The 7,824-nt window shown below is 41.4% G+C and overlaps 1 protein-coding gene and 1 pseudogene across 1 annotated transcript in view; one reads left to right on the forward strand and one right to left on the reverse strand.

Annotated features, from left to right (window-relative positions):
* Window positions 1–7,824, reverse strand: part of SPTLC2 (serine palmitoyltransferase long chain base subunit 2) — a 126,936-nt gene that overhangs the window by 95,726 nt on the left and 23,386 nt on the right. The gene's annotated exons all lie outside the window — the stretch shown is intronic.
* Window positions 2,255–2,908, forward strand: LOC105886701 (annotated as a pseudogene).

Below are 7,824 nucleotides of genomic sequence, written 5' to 3' on the forward strand. Positions count from 1 at the left end.
CACACCCAAAACAGCAGGTCCAGTAAATTCATACTGTAGGCTAGACTATCTAGGAAGAGAGAAGAGAAACCATTATTAAGTACTGTATGATTGCATCAAAGTCATATTCAAAATTAATTATATCTTAAAGAAGGTTCAAATATGAAGTGACTTTTGAATGCGGCTTCAGTAAAAACAGATATTCTGACCATGTAGAGGCAGATGAATGGGCCAATTGGTATGCAAATCTCTCAGAAGTGGAAAAGTCTTAGTTCTCAGAATGAAATTACTTGAGCTTCAAGTTCTGATGCTAAATTTAATCTTTCATGTGATTAAAACTATAATAATGATACTGGGCCAGGCACAGTCGCTCACACCTGTTATCCTAGCACTTGAGGCCAAGGTTGAAGGATGACTTGTAGCCAGGATTCAAGACCTGCCTACGCAACAAAGCAAACCATATCTCTACAAAAAATAAAAATAATTAGCCCGTGTGGTGGCATGTACCTGTAGTCCTAGCTAGTTACTCAAGAGGCTAAGGTGGGAGGATCACTTAAACCCAGGAGTCACAGATTGCCATCAGGTATGATCCTGCCACTGCACTCCAGCTTGGGTGACAGAGCAAGACTATCTCTAAAGAATAATAATCAATAATAATATTACCATCTTATGCATTATAATACTCCATGAAGGAAAGCACTGGGTCTGTTTTGTTCATTATTGCACATGTGGCACCTTGGACAGTATTAAGTTTCAATAGGTTATTAAAGTTTTAACAAATAGTTAACACTTACTTGCTCAATAACATTTCCTTTTGTTACTATTAATATTACAGAAAGTGACATCTCACAAATAGACTTCATAGGCTCATGAGTACGCACAAATCAATAAATATTTGTTGGATGAATGAACATATGTATTATGTTCTTTGCTCTTTCAACAGCACGTACCCTGGCAAAGAAGGGGTAAGTTACAATGATTACACAATTAATATTGGAAATTTCTAGAACCCAAATCTGATGGCTCTTAGAATTAAACGGACTGTCAATTAAATCAAGTTCACTCTAAACAAAGCACAGGATACACTCTCACAAGATCTTTTTAAATTCTCGTTTCACTAGAAGAGTTTTTTGGTTTGTTTTATTTTTTTCTTTTTGAGACAGAGTCTCACTCACCCACACGGGGGTTGAATGCTGCCCTGGGGTTGAGTGCCGTAGCAGTATAGCTCACAGCAACCTCAAACTCTGGAGCTCAAGTGACCCTCTTGCTTCAGCCTCCCAAGTATCTGGGACTACAGGCGTCTACTACAATGCCTGGTTGATTTTTTGAGATGGGGTCTTGTTCTTGCTCAGGCTGGTCTCCAACCCTTGGGCTCAGGCAATCTGCCCGCCTCAGCCTCCCAGAGTGCAGGCATTACAGGGGTGAGCCACCATGCCCAGCTAGAAAAGCTTTTGACAGTCCTTTCCGTCATGCAAACTTGAGAGTTACACTGTCCACAAGGTAATCAAGAAAAATATTAGTATATCACTCTCTTTAGGTTAAAAAAAAAAGATAACCAGTAATTCACGTTAAGCAGATAAGAATGTGACACTATGTTAGCATTACTAATCAAGAACTCCAATAAATACCAACAAACATTTGCTTGAACAGTATCTTACAATTTACTGAAAATGCAAAAGAAAACAAAAAGACGAAGGAAAAATTTTTCAGTCAAGACTATAAGCACATCATTGTAAAACACATTACACAGGGAGGGCAAGGGGTGGAAAACAAACAAACAAGCCATTCTGTCCACATACCTGTGGGCTGTCAACCATTTTTATTAAGTGGCTAAAAAGCCACTCCTAACCAAAGCAATAATGGGAAAGTATAATCCGTATATACGCTTTTATATGCACTAAAATTGTCTGGAAGAGACTCAAGAAATTGGGGAAGGGGGAAGGATGGGGATAGAAGGCATGCTTATTTTCTAAACCAGTTTAATCTTCCTTTTTATAAGTATGCATTATTGAACTTCATTTACCATTTTATTCTTTAAATGTTTAAACTAAACTTTGCCACTGATTTTATTCATTGTTGGGACCGAATCAGAATTAGTGAAAGCAACACACGTGCAGTTCCTGGGCAAAGGCAGCTCTGCCCATTAATTTAGGTCTTCTAAGAGCTGTGGCTGTGACACTCTACAGCAGCAGTTCTCAACCTGTGGGTGGCTACCCACAGGAACTGTATTAAAGGACCACAGCACTAGGAAGGTTGAGAACCACTGCTCTACAGGATGAGTCTTCCCAAAGCTGCCAGTTATTTTAGAACTCATCAAATTGAGGCTGTTCCAACCAGCCCCCCCCCCCCCGTGATAGATTTAAGGCAAATCTTGTCTTTAAGGAAACTGAAGAAAACCCGCGGTACTATGTTTCCCCGAAAATAAGACAACTGTCTTATATTTAGTTTTTCTCAAGAAGACACACTAGGGCTTATTTTCAGGGGATGTCTTAATCTCTGCACTGAAATGCACCACGTGGCTATGCAGATAGTCACACCCATCACTGGGTCTTATTATCGGGGTAGGGCTTATATTTAACAAATGCATAGAAATCCTGCTAGGGCTTGTTTTTGGGGTAGGTCTTATTTTTGGGGAAACGCAGTATTTCAAGGTGAAAGATGGCGCTGGGGGAAAGGAAACCTTACCTGGCTGGTGGATGTTAAGAAAGGCAAAGAATCAGAGCTTCCTAACTCAGATAAGAAGGCTCACTGCACCATCACAATTCTACTCCAACTTGCTGGCTTTAATGACTGGTAAAATGAATCCTCAGCCAGCCTACTTTCAAGGCATGAAAATCACTGGCAATATGGGTCTGGCTATAAAGCTGTAAATCTTCAGCTTCAGTTAGGCAAAGCTAAGCTGAGAAGAACTCCCTTTCACTACTTTTGAAAATCAAGATGAGATATATAGCTATATATCCATATGTATCATTGTCAGAATTTAGACTGAAACTACACATTGGCAAATTGTCTGAGATGGATTTTTTTTTTTTACCCACCACCTCCGGCATGTGGGGCCAGTGCCCCACTCCTCTGAGCCACAGGCACTACCCCAATGGATTTGTTTTTAAATTGGTATGACCAATCCTGTTTTTCCTGAGCTCTGTGTACATAGAGCCTGATGGTACACTACTGCTTTGCTGACTTGCACACAACTGTGCGTTACAAAGCTAACATGGAATTATAGTTTGGGGTAAAACAGTTTCAGAATAAAATTAGAAAGAACAAAATCCAAAAAATTATGTAAGTAAAAGTTCTTATGCTTATAAAGTATATTTAGAGATTATTTTGCTTAATATTCAATTTAAAAGTTTTCCTTGGGAGAACTAGTGAAGAAGCAATATCAACAGATGGTCAGTAATTAGTGTCGTGCACTTAATGACCTTAATTTATCTGTCATTAATAGTGCTTACAGGCTTGGCACCTGTGGCTCAAGTGCCTAAGGCGCCTGCCACATACACCTAAGGTGGCGGGTTCAAATCCAGCCAAGGCCCGCCAAACAACAATGATGGCTGCCACCAAAAAAATAGACAGGCGTTGTGGCGGGCGCCTGTGGTCCCAGCTACTTGGGAGGCGGAGGCAGGATACTCGCTTGAGCCCAGGAGTTGGAGGTTGCTGTGAGCTGTGATGTCACAGCACTCTACCCAGGGGGACAGCTTGAGGCTCTGTCTCAAAAAAAAAAAAAAAAAAAAATAGTGCTTACAATTCTGTACTGGGATAATAAAAAACACAACTTAAAAATTTTGCATTTCCAGCCTGAGCAAGAATGAGACCTCATCTATAAAAATAGCTGGGCAGGCTCAGCGCCTGTGGCTCAAGTGGCTAAGGCACAGCCACATACACCTGAGTTGGTGGGTTTGAATCCAGCCCAGGCCCGCCAAACAACAATGACAGCTGCAACCAAAAAATAGCCGGGTATTGTGGCAGGTGCCTATAGTCCCAGCTACTTAGGAAGTGGAGACAGGAGAATCACTTGAGTCCAGGAGTGGGAGATTGCTGTGAGCTGTGATGTCACAGCACTCTATCCAGGAGGACAGCTTGAGGCTCTATCTCAAAAAATAAATAAATACTGGCTCAGCGCCTGTGGCTCAAGCGGCTAAGGCGCCAGCCATGTACACCTGAGCTGGTGGGTTTGAATCCAGCCTGGGCCCTTCAAACAACAATGATGGCTGCAACCTTGGGAGGTGGAGGCAGGAGACTCACTTGAGCCCAGGAGTTGGAGGTTGCTGTGAGCTGTGATGCCATAGCGCTCTACCCAGGGGGACAGCTTGAGGCTCTGTCTCAAAAAATAAATAAATAAATAAAAATAGCTGGGCAATGTGGCAGGCACCTGTAGTCCTAGCTACTTGGGAGCCAGAGGCAAGAGAATTACTGGAGCCCAAGAGTTTGAAGTTGCTGTGAACTATATGACCCTACAGCACTCTACTGAAGGTGACAAAATGAGACTCTGTCTCAAAAAAAAAAACAAAAAGGTGTTTCCTTGAAAAATCTGTGTATTGATGTCATAAAACACTGTTAAAAATAGTTTGCTTTGAGATACAGTTTTTAAATTATAATGTCATCTTTAAATTTATAAAGCCTTTATAATGTCATCTATAAATTTATAAAGTCTTTTGTTACAATTGTCCTTTTTCATGTGTGTTTAAGTATCTGCCATTTATCTTTTTTCCTAATTTTTCTAATGCTAATGTTATTTCTTATAGGATAGAAATTTCTTATAGGATATATTTCTTATAGGATATATATTTCTTATAGGATAAAATAAAGCTTTTGGAATAATGTTTACTTGAAAATTAAAATAGCTTAAAAAAAGTAACACACACCTATCATAACTGCAGTCCTTTTACCATCTATACCTCTCTAGTGAATTCTCATGGACTTACCAGTTCCCAGAGAGACCCTAACGGCTGATGGGTATGCACAAACCTGTACTGCCATCCCAAATTCCTTTCTAGAAGTCCATATTTCCATTTCCACCTGTATAGCTCCTTTGAGACATCTCAGGGCACTTCAAACTCAACAAACCTAAAGCTGAACTTCTTATCTCACCACCCTAACCCCTCCCTAAATTAAAACCCGGGGCTCCACCTCTGTTACCTACCTTGGCCAGCAGCATTACCACCCAGTCTACCCAGGCTCCCAAGTTTGGGGTCATCTTCGGCCCCACCTTCTTTCCAGGCTTCCACCTAGAACTTGTAATGAATTTCTGTGCCTTAGTTCAAGATCTTTCTGTGGGGCAGAAGGGAATTTTAAGGAGGCTGAAAATAATTCTACACCTTGACAGAGGCATGAGATACATAATACATACAGGTTAAAAAAAAATCATGGAACTGTATACCTAAGACTAGCATCTACTACTCTCCAATTTTTAAATTCTCAACTCCTTTTCCTTCAGTGGAAATTGCTACATCCTTCTTCCCATTTAGTCTCTCTGCCATCAGGGCTCTGCCCACATTCCAACAATCTTCTAACATCAAGCCATTCCCCAACTCAGTGTTACACAAAGATAAAGTCTCAAGTCTCAACTTTTTAACGGTATCAAATTTAGTCCACAGCATCACAACACAACACTGAGTCTCAGCCCCTCATGTTGCCATTCTTCTCTTTTTCTCTCCTCCTGAACCCCCTGTTATAGGCATATTGAACTTCTTACACCATACTTTCCAAAAAGGATCCTCCCCTAGGAGTAACAATCTCCCAATAGTAGTAAGTCCATAAAATAATGCCCAATACTGAAAAGTCAACAACCAGTGATAAATGCCTGCTATTTAGAAATACAGAGGTATCTGAACCTGCAATCCCACTACTAGGCATCTACCCAGAAGAAAAAAACTCATTTTATCATAAACACATTTGCACTAGATTGTTTACTGCAGCTCAATTTACAATCCCCAAGATGTGGAAACAATCTAAATGCCCATCAACTCAGGAATGGATTAATAAACTGTGGTAAATGTATACCATGGAATACTTACTATTCAGCCATAAAAAAGATGGTGATTTTTATATCTTTTGTAATATCCTAGATGGAGCTGAAACACATTCTTCTTAGTAAAGTATCACAAGAATGGAAAAGCAAATATCCAATGTACTCAATACTAATACGAAGCCAGCGGACAATTTCATGCACGCTGACATAGGAGAAAAACGCAATTCAATTCAAGTTGGCTGGAGGGGGAACAAAAGAGGAGGTAGGGGAACTGGTGTGCTCCCACTTAACGGACACAATGTAGGGGTGTGTGACACATCTCCCGGGTGCAGGACACAACTACAAGAAGGACTCTACCTAACAAATTCTAATCTTATAACCTGGCTGTCTATACCTTCACATTAACCTCAAACTAAAAAAGATAATAATAATATGGTTAAAAAAAAAAAAACACTACAGAAGTAGCCTGGGCATAGTGTCTCATGCTTGTAATCCTAGCACAGGAGGAACCCTTGAGCTTAGGAATTCTAGACCAGTATGAGCAAGAGCAAGACCCTGTCTCTACTGAATATAGAAAAATTGGCCGGGTGTGCCAAGGGCAGTGGATCACACCTGTAATCTCAGCATTTGGGAGGCCAAGGCAGGTGGACTGCCTGAGTTCACAGGTTTGAGACCAGACTAAGCCAGAGCAAGACCCCATCTCCAAAAATAGCTGGGGGCAGGGCCCGACGCTCAAAGGAGTGGGGCGCTGGCCCCATATACCGGAGGTGGTAGGTTCAAACCCGGCCCTGGCCAAAAACTGCAAAAAAAAAAAAAAAAAAAAAAAGCTGGGTGGGCGCCTGTAATCCCAGCTGCTTGGGAGGCTCAGGCAAGAGGATTGCTTGAACCCAAAGAGTTTGAGGTTGCTATGACCTAAGACACCATGGCACTCTACTGAGGTGACCAAGTGAGACTGTCTCAAAAAAAAAAGAAAAAATTGGCTGGGCATCATGGCAGGTACCTATAGACTTAGCCTCTTGGGAGGCTCAAGCAGAAGGATCACTTGAGCTCAGGACTGAGGTTGCAGCGAGCTATGACGATGCCACTGTACTCCACTCAGGTAGACTCTTGTCTTAAAAAAAAAAAAAAACTTGCTCAAATTGAAAGTAGTTTCTTTTGAAGAAGAAGAAAAGAGAGCAGGAGACTGCTGTATATTTTATAACAAGTCTTGTGAGACTATCAGACACTTAAAACATGTGCTAAAGGCAACAGGGAAAGAGACCAAACACATATACTGTCAATTGGTTAAAAAAAATTAATATGGCTCGGTGCCTGTGGCTCAAGCGGCTAAGGCGCCAGCCACATACACCTGAGCTGGCAGGTTCGAATCCAGCCTGAGCCTGCCAAACAACAATGATGGCTGCAACCAAAAAAATAGATAGCCGGGCGTTGTGTCAGGCACCTGTAGTCCCAGCTACTTGGAGGTGGAGGCAGGAGACTCACTTGAGCCCAAGAGTTGGAGGTTGCTGTGAGCTGTGATGCCATGGCATTCTACCCAGGGCGACAGCTTGAGGCTCTGTCTCACAAAAAAAAAAAAAAATTAATACATAATCTTGTGTGTGTATAGAGAAAGAGAATGAATTTTCTTCCTGAAGCATTTGTGGGTCAGTTATAATTTTTCTTTACTTTTTAATATTTTGGTGTATATTTATTTATTGACTGATGAGGATGGAGTTTCACTCTGTCACCAGGCTGGAGTGCAGTGGCACAATCATAGCTCACCAAAGCCCATGCTCCTGGGCTCAGGCAATCCTCCTGCCTCAACCTCCCAAGTAGCTGGGACTAGAAGTGTATACCACCATGCACAGCTCAGTGTGTATTTCTTTTTTTTTTTTTTT

Source organism: Otolemur garnettii, unplaced genomic scaffold (assembly GCF_000181295.1).
Source record: "Otolemur garnettii isolate 467f Iridium unplaced genomic scaffold, OtoGar3 scaffold00020, whole genome shotgun sequence".
NCBI lineage: Eukaryota > Metazoa > Chordata > Mammalia > Primates > Galagidae > Otolemur > Otolemur garnettii.